Raw genomic sequence first — 9,857 nt, 5'->3', positions numbered from 1 at the left:
ACTACGTACTACACTACACACACACACACACACACACACACACACACACACACTACACACTACACACTACACACACACACACACACACACACTACACACACACACACACACACACACACACACACACACACACACACACACACACACACACACACACACACACACACACACACACACACACAGCATTATTGTATTGTATGAGAGAGGTTCCAGGTTGAATTGAGGCGAATATTTGTAATGTTCAGAGGTTGTTGTGTTTAATATTCATGAGAATAATTGTCATTGTTCAAATGATAATAAACATTTGCATAAAGCATATTTGTCCACTCATATGTTGATAAGAGTATTAAAAACTTGAAAAATATTCCTCTAAGGTACATTTAGAACAGATAAAAAATGTGCGATTAATTTGCGATTGATCGCGATTAACTATGGACAATCATGCGATTAATCGCGATTAACTATGGACAATCATGCGATTAATCGCGATTAACTATGGACAATCATGGGATTAATCGCGATTAAATCTTTTAATCGACTGACAGCCCTAATAATCTTCTGCGGCTCTGGAGGAGCTTTGTCAAGTGTGAAATAACTTCAAATGAAATCTAAACTTGGGTTTGAAAGGCAAACTTTTATGACAGATAGTCGTTAGCAAAACTGGGAGTATGAGGTTTCAAACATACGAGTGTAAAATCCAGGGTTTCTGTGAGTTCATCAAATGATGGTTAACTTGAAGTGAGGATATCGTAATAACCCCAACCCTTTTCTTTTGTCTCTTACTGTACATAGGATTGCCATAAATCACACTTGAATATACCACAAACACAACTAGTCCTATTTTTGTTATAAAAAAAAGAAAGAAGAGAAACCGGATGATGTTGGGATGTGGATCAACAAGCCGTTGTTAAGACACTTGCATGAAACAAAGACCACCATATTTGCTTAATTATTGAACACAATGCTGTTGTGAAAATATCTGTGTAGATGAAGATGACGAATAAAAAGAGCCTCTGTCTTTAGTCTCTTGACTTTAGTCGTCAGCTTGTTAAACTCTTGTCTGTACTGTATCTCTTCTGGTGCATTGATTCACTTAAGCTGAGAAGACAAAATGAGTGATTCATGTCACCAACAGTATCAAGGCATTGCAGCCGGATCTGCTTTCTATACTAAACATTCTAGAAAGTCAGAAAAGCCAGTCAAGAAGGGCCAACTTGCATCAAGAAGGCAGGATGCACCGCAAAAACGCAAAAGGTTCTCACTGACAGCAAAAATCAGCTGACAGTCGGATTGGTGTGGTTTAATGAAACACATACAAGAAATGGACTTTCAATTAAATGCAAAAAACAAGCAACAATGAATATATGTTACTTGGGCATGACATGTGTTGACAAAAATTGAAATATACAATTATGCACAGCTGACCCATAGGAGGTAGTTTAAGTTATAGACCACTGTTGAGCCGGATATAGACCATCACTTGTGGATATGGTTTCCTCCTTCTAGTAATATATTCATCCTGCACCAGCCTTTTATTTTGCAAAATGCTGGGACAGGTTGCAAATGTGAATACTTTTTGGTCACACCTAGATGTCAATAGGTATCCGTGTATTTGTCCAAATTCATGTGGTTCAGTATTTTGTCCCTGGAAACAGAAAGAACAAGATGCTGCACTGTTTACAGTGGCATCGCCAAAAGGAATCTATTACATGGTGTTGGGCCAGCTATAATGTTTCCTCACAGCCACGATTCACTCAGTTAATGTTGCATCCTTGCGAAGAGCACAAGCTGATGTCCTTCAGGAATGTTCCACTGGACTGTGTGTACTTCCTCGACACTGAAGCCTCAGTGCTTATGGACATGCTAATGGTTCAGTCCAGTTCTACAGCTGTGTTCTAAGCACTGACAGCATGTGCAGTCTGCTGGTAAAATGGAGAGACAGTCAAGAGACTTGAAACTTGTGCAGTGCAGCACAGCCTCTCAAGGTGTTAAGGTGTACAAAGCGCCCAGTCAGCCCTTCTTCAGTAATGTCAGCTAAACCTGCAGATAAATGGGCTGTGAACCGAGTAAACAGCGGTCACATGTACGGACCAGTTTTCAATTACCTTGCGGTTAACCCCGCCAAGAGGTCTCGTCGCTGCACAGAGGCTCATCCCTCTGTTTCACTCTGCTTTCTCACTTTGCCCCGAGCCCCTCACAATACCACTGTTACCCCCGCCTTCTCAGCACATCTCATCATGATGAACACTTCAGTTGTTTCATCAAACTTCATTCACATAACCAGTTGGATATTTCCAAAAAGGATTTATTTACACACCTCTTGATCTGCTATCTACACACCTAACAATTATAAGCCTATGGAGTGGTTCAGCGATGACGTGTTTTTGTAAGCTGACCTGAAAGTGAATGTTACAAAAAGTCAATAGGATTTTTTCATTGGAGTTTGGATTATAGCAGCATAAAATCTCTGTGGCAAACAAACCTTCATTATACTTGCAGCAGGATCACTTCCACATATTAGCACCACTTTTATAACGGTTGAAGTGTAAATTCAATAGACTTGAGCAAATAGCACATTTTAGGCTATACAAACTGCATCACAGTCACATGACTTCACATCACCACCGCTAAAGTTGAACTTGTGTTAGCTGTGATGATATTAAGTAGTCTCATTTAGTCACTCTCAAGCAACCACCTTGGCTCTTCTCAGCTTGTGTTATGCACAGACTGTACGCAGGCTTCTAACCAAAAAAACATTCAATAACATCTTTAAACATGGCCACTGCAGTGTTCCGTCTTCAACCTCTTTCCTTCTCTTGTTCCCTTTTTCTTGTCTTCTTTTCTTTACTGGGGACAGTTAAGCCGCCATGAATCCAAAGCTTCATGAAAATTGATATTCAAAAAGGATTCCATGGTGTTTTCCGATGGAAAAAACTAATATTGACGTTAAATTGAACAGACTTCTTTCTGCGGAAAGACACAATGGCACAGAGTCCCTTGATCCTCCTTAGCAGCTGTGTGTTACCGAAGAAATCCAAATCCAAATTGACCAATCAGAAATGAGTATTCCACTAAGCCTGTGTAATAATTTACTGATGATGATGATGGTGGTAGAGATGATGATGATGATGATGATGATGATGATGATGATGATGATGATGATGATGATGATGATTGGACTGACACTGTCAATTCCTGCCTCATCTTTACTTTTGTCTTGTCAATGCTTTGTGAGTGGTGAAGCAAATCTACTTCTCATAGATCTGATTCAAAGAGTGTTCACATTGATGTGTTGTAGCATACACACAATTGAACACACAATGCACACATTCCCTGAAGTTTGGAGTTACACATCTAAAAGTATTTTATGAACTGGGTGGAGACTGAGTTATACCAATCAGTGCCACGAACAGACACAATACACCATTATAAAGTCAGAATGCCTGGATGAGCGAGCGGTGGCCTGTGGGTTCTTAAAATATCTCTTTAGATCTTCTCAGTTTATTAATTTCTCTTCACGGACTGACAGCAGCTGATCAGAGCGGGATATGGGACACAACAGCTCCTTCCCTCTATTTACCCATCAAAATTCACATAATCACACTAATATCTAGAATGCGCAGGCTGATTCCTGCTCAGACACCTGTCAGTCATCATCAGGGGAAAACAGCATCACAGACAGAGCTGTGATTATTTCCTCCTGCAGCAGCATGGGGCCGGGGGGGCTCATGCCATCTCTGATATGTCATTTGAAGGATTGTGCTCTTGTTTTTTTACTAGCAAACACTCATGGGAAGTGTCTGCTCTTTATATAATCATCACCTTATGCCATATAAAGCCTTTTTGTGAAGACCCTGTACAATATTTCAAAGATCCAATGAGACACCTCTATGGCCAGTGTTTGAGGAATGCTGCACCGCTGACACAACAACTTCAAAATAAAAGTGAGAGATTAGAAATCCAGATGACTTCTTTCAGTTTTCAATTACTATTGCACGCTCATTCATGACTTTTTACAATACCAACACCTTGCATGTACAACGCCTTGTAGATCACAGTTTGTGTCCTATTAATGATTGGGTTATTTACATTTGCACAAGTGTCTAGATAAAAATGGAATTGCTACCATTTGTGAACACTTTGATATCACTGTAATTCACTGTGTCCATGGTGAGTGAAGGTACTAAACCGAAAATGTAGAAATTCTTAAAATATTAATTATATATTTTATTTTTCGTGAAATGTTGGATAATTTCACCTCTTTAGAGAAAGAAAAAAACGCAGACTTCTTGAAAATGATGCTCAAGGACAAAGACTTTGACTTCAGAATATTAACATCAGGTAGTCTTAGTTAGAGGATATGATGACATAGTATTGGGACTCGACACACTTCAAAATGTAAAACATAGAAATAGTGCTCACACTCCCGAGTCCTTAAAGTTATTCTCCCCAAACTCTGTCTCCCCCGTGTCTCCCCTCCCTTTGTGTCTCATTTCCAGCCACCAGTGGAGTGTTTCACTCAGAACTATGGGAGACATGTGGATACAGTAAATGCAACAGGGAGATGATGATAACACCTACAGTGAGCCTGTTTCTCTCTGTCTGTCTGGATGAATGAAATGAAATAAGCATTATTTATTTCACTTTTAGTCCAAGTAGAGATACTGTATGTATGCACTTTGAAACTTCAAGTCTCAGTAATGTGTCTGTAACTATCAAAAACTGTGTAATACTAAAGTGTGCTTTGTATTTTCTAGTCTATGCCAAGGAAGTCTGAAATTCTGATTATCTTTCATTTTCCTATTTCCAGTTGGGAGAAAATCATAGTTTAAGTCCTGTAACAATAGTTTCTATACTGTACATGGGAGCTCTGCTAGATGTAAACAGGAAGAATAATGTTGCCATGGTGACACTTGCTAATAGATGAGCAACTCATCCAGGTACTTTTCCTCATGGTCACGCCTCTTTTTGGGTGAAAATATCTGCTGTAATTTGACTGGCAGTAAATTCAAACTCTGATGTCTTCTGCAATCCGATCAGAACATTAAGAATACTGTGCAATTATTATCTACATGGAGCCCAAATATAATGGTCAGTCAGGCAAACAATCACTCAATATCACTGGAGATCGATGATCTGCAACGATATGTTAGAAGTACAAAACAATAGGGGATCGATTTCCTTTTGAATCTAATGGTTGACGAGTGGCTAGCTCTAAACTGGGATTCCCTTAGCTTGTCAGTGTTTTATATTTGATTGAAGCTTCTATATTCATTACCTTGACATTGAAAATTACAACTGTTTATTTTGATGATTGACGTTAACCTCATTAGCATCATAATGTAGCTGTGATGTTTTCCCATACACTCGCAGTGTTGACTGATGACATGAGGCCTGAAGACACATATCGCTACTTTTACTGTCCCTTTGAAGTGAAAGTAAGAAAATATCATTGTGGATTTATTTAGGTATTGAACGTGCAAATACACTGCAGCAGCTTTTAGACGCTTGGAGGTGATTCTTCGTTTCACTGGAAAGTTGGCGGACCGTTATTTTGCAGGGACGTAGCGCTGCTCTCATTTATTGGCTAGAACCTTAGTCTGCTTTTAGATCTTAATAAAAAAATATATATTTGGGCATATTGCAGCCACCATTTAAAATCTTCAAAGCAATAATGGCTCAGTTTACTCAATCATCATGGAGACTGACACACTTTTTTAAATGGGTTTATCAGTTCACAAATGTATGTTTTTTGCCATTTGATATGTTTTCTTTAAAAGTGTAAGTCATAGTAATCTTAAAAAAGGTAATTTATTTATTTTTATTTAGATTTCAATGATTAATGACTTAATGAAATTCAAGCAGTTGGGCACTGAGGATTAAAGTAGGATAACGCCTCCATAAACTGTGTGCATCAGGTGCTGCTTTTGAAGTGTTGGCCACCCGTGCTCCGAACAACAATAACTGAGGTTACCTACTGTAACCCAAGCTTCTATGAGTAAATGGCGCAGCCCTCTAAGGCTATCGCTATTGGGTAATCCCCCTGCGCCCCCGCGCAGCACTGAAACACTTGTAGTCCACGCCCACCCGCAAGGTGGGCCCCACCCTCGGGCCTCCTTCCGGTATAAATAGGAAGGAGGCCCGGCAATCTGCTCCCATACCAAATAACTTTTCTTCAGCTTTCGTAGAGCCAGTGGGGCCCCGCACTTAGAGGGCTGCGCCATTTACTCATAGAAGCTGGGGTTACAGTAGGTAACCTCAGTTCTATTTCGTATATGGCTTCGCCCTCTAAGGCTATCGCTATTGGGTTAAGGGCGAAGCATGATGTAGTCTGCGCCCCACTGGGTCCGCCCGGCACTAGAAGCACAGACACACCTGCTAAATAACACCCCATGCCTGTTGTGCCAATGCGTAATGGCGCATCACCGTCCCTGGAACATAGCAAAACATGCCTATCTTCCCTGACGGGATGAAGGCTGGGAACAATACATACCCAGCCGCTGTGAGAAAGTGGAGACGAAGTTCCCACCTTGCGCAGCGATCATAGAGGGGGAACAGCAGCTCTCTGCGTGTCAGACAGGTAGGAGAGCGCCCAGCTGGATCCCTGACGTCACTCACTCTGACCAGGCACTCCGTACAAAGTGTGTCAGAGGAAAAAGGAACATCCCTCCTATAAGAGGGGAAAAGGGCCGCTCTCAGCGTGCCGAGAGGCAGGAGAGAGGCGCACAGCTGGCTCCCTGACGTCCCTCACTCCGACAGGACACCCAGTACAGGGTGTGTCAGAGAGGAATGGGAGACATCCCTCAAAATAAAAATGAATAAACGAACAGGGGGAAGACCAAGATGCAGCAGTGCAAATATCTTCCACTCCACATTCCTCCGTGCAAAGCCGTGGAGGAGGAAATTCCTCTGGTGGAGTGCGCATTGATGTTCTCCGGGGGCTCCACCCCAGAGGAGACATGCCTGTGACACAGCCTCACACAACCTGTGTGACAGCCGTTGTGCAGACAGAGGTTGCCCGATCGAGCGCTCTCTATAGTGCACAAACAGGCGCTGAGAATGGCGCAAGGCAGCCGTGCGCGCCACATAGCAAGACAGCGCGCGCACAGGACAGAGGAGATTTAGAAAAATAGCGGGGGTAAAAACCGCGCAAGACACTGTTCCTGGGATGACAGGAGTGTTTCTTGTATCCCATGGAACTGCTGGGGGGAGAGGCTTCTATGTGAAGTGCCGTAATGGTCTTCATGGTGACGAGCCACGCCATCGCCGCCGCTGCCCGTGAGGCAAAAGGGCTGCGAGGGAGTTTCCACACGCTGCCTTTCACTCCGTCTTTCCTCATGAGGCGCGTACACGCCCAGGGGATGAGAGGTGTGTGCATGCTGTCCACACGAGGCGTTATAACGGTGCTCGTGGGTTATTATGACCGTGTGTAGGAGGCATATCTGGGACAGAGGAATGCCGCGAGTTCTGCAGTTTATAAACCAATAGGTTAAAACAGCAGGCTTCTGCAGCGAATGAACCACCTCTGGAGTGTCCCCCTGTTGGAAGAGACTCAAGGGGATCATCACGTGACCAGCTGACGCCAACGCCGAGCAGCTGCGTCACGGAGAGGGCTGTGTGGGTTGTGACACGCCGGAGGAGAGCTGTCAGTTCCTCCCCTCGCTGCCGCGAGAGCCGCGCTCTCATGTTGGCTGAGTTTAATTCCACTCCCAGATAAACGATTGTCTGAGAGGGAAGAGGACAGCTCTTCTTCCAATTTATTATGAAACCCACCGAGGACCCAAAGCCGAGGCGCTTCTCGGGAGGCTTTCCTTTCGCCTTCGGCCATTAATTCGGGCCGAACGGTTTTGATTTTAGACGAAACAATTTCATCCCTGTTCGCCCCGAAGGGACGTCCTCCGGACGAACCAAACTTTTGGATAAGGCCAATTTAATTTTGGACCGTTCTCGAGCGCCGTTTTAGGAGAACAAAGGCTTCTAAAAATGCGGAAAAGATTTGTGTGCCAGGTAAATTATTTTTGGGGTAAACTTCGGCGGCCCAATAATTTGGCGGAGTACACCTTGGCGTGACGTTTTTTTTGGGGTGTGGAGGGTTTGGTAGGGGAACTCGCAACAATTGTGCGGAAGTAAAAACTACTTGGTCGGCCTTCACCTTTTGCGTTCGCAAAAAAAACACCTTTCGCAAAAAGGAAGCGTTTTCGGGAAAAAGCCGGAGGTGCCCCGTTCGCCACCGCTCCGGTTACGGGGCGGAGGGAGGGTGCCAAGCGTTGGGCAAGCCAAAGAAAAAAGGGAAGGGAGGAGAAGGGGCCTTTGCCCCTCTTGTTCTCAAGCCCGTCCCAACCTTGGCAAACCGCAGGCTTTTTTTGTACGAAAGGGGAAAAAAGGAGGCAAGTGGGGTTTTGGTTCGCGCCCGCCGCAGAACAATGCTCCTGCGGTCTTTTCAACGAATGACGGTGTAAAGGTAGTCCCGGGCCTGCCCCACAAATGACTGGGGTTCAAAAAAAAAGGTTGCGGTAACGACCCTCAGGTAACTTCTGCCGGCGCTTGTTCCACCTTGCCGTAAGCGGGGTTTCGTAAACATTTTTTTTTTTTGTTCGACCGAGGGTCAGCCCCCGGCTAGACGGTGTCGTCGTGGTTGCGGGCGCCGCGTCGGCGCCGCAGGGTGCGGCCCGGTGTCCTCCCGGCGTTCGCCTTACTGCGGTTTGTCGGTTGGCGGGCCGCCGACGTCCGCCGAGGCAGGTCCAGGGCGAGGGGCGATGGGGTCTTCTGTCCCCAGAGGGCCGCCGCTCAGTTTCCCCTCACTTCGGAGGGGCGAGGACCAAGACGAGCGGGCTCTCGGAGGCTCCTTCGCCTCGGACGCATTAATTCCCGACGGTGATTAGACAACTACATTCATCTGTCCGTTCCCGAGGGACGTCTTCGGACACCAAAATTGGATAGCCAATTATTTGGAACGGTCTCGAGCGTCGTAAGGGGACAGGCTCTATGCGGAGGATGTGGCCAGTATTATTGGGTACTCGCGGCCATATTTGCCGGAGTACCCCTGTCGTGACGTGTGGTGGAGGTGAGTAGGGGGACCGCACAATTGTGCGAGTACTACAGTTCGGCCTCACTTTCTGTCCAGGACCTGCCAACGTTAACCGGCCACCGAGCAGTGGTACAGCTGGTAAATGTCGTGTAGTCTCTTCGGTCTTGCCCCCTTAACTCGTCATAATGTCCGACCCACGGGGGTCGGCTCGCGGGCGTCGCGGTGCCGCGGTCCCCGAGCGACGCTTCGACGACCAAAATTGGATAGCCAATTATTTTTGGACGTCTTCGAGCGATTAATTTCGCCGACGGTGATTAGCAACTATGGTCGTCCCGAGCGACGTTTCGGACGGGCAAGAATTTTGGAGCCAAATTATTATTGGACTGTGTACGAAGCGCCGTAAGGAGACAGGCTCCTATGCGGAGCATGTGTGCCAGCTAATTATTTGGGTACTCGGCGGCAATATTGCGGAGTACAACCTGTTCGTGACGTGTGTGTAGGTAGGTAAGGGGACTCGACAATGGCGGAGTACGTACTCTCAGCCTCACTTGCGTCGCAAACACCTGAGGCGTCGGAAAACGGAGTTGTCACCGCCGCTCCCGTTACGAGTGTCTCTTTCGTCTGGCACCCTTAATCGTCATAAAGGTCCGACCTCACGGGGGTCGCCGTCGGCGGGCGTCGTGGTGCGCTGGTCCACAGAGCGACGGTTCTTCGGACGACGCACAAATTGGATAGCCAATTCATGGACGTCTCCGAGCGATTAATTCGGCCGACGGTGAATTAGACAACTAATTCATCTGTCGTTCCCGAGCGACGTCCTTCCGGACGG

The sequence above is a fragment of the Notothenia coriiceps genome, unplaced genomic scaffold (assembly GCF_000735185.1).
Source record: "Notothenia coriiceps isolate Sejong01 unplaced genomic scaffold, NC01 NC01_scaffold00011182, whole genome shotgun sequence".
Taxonomy (NCBI): Eukaryota; Metazoa; Chordata; class Actinopteri; order Perciformes; family Nototheniidae; genus Notothenia; species Notothenia coriiceps.
This window is presented reverse-complemented; position numbering follows the sequence as displayed.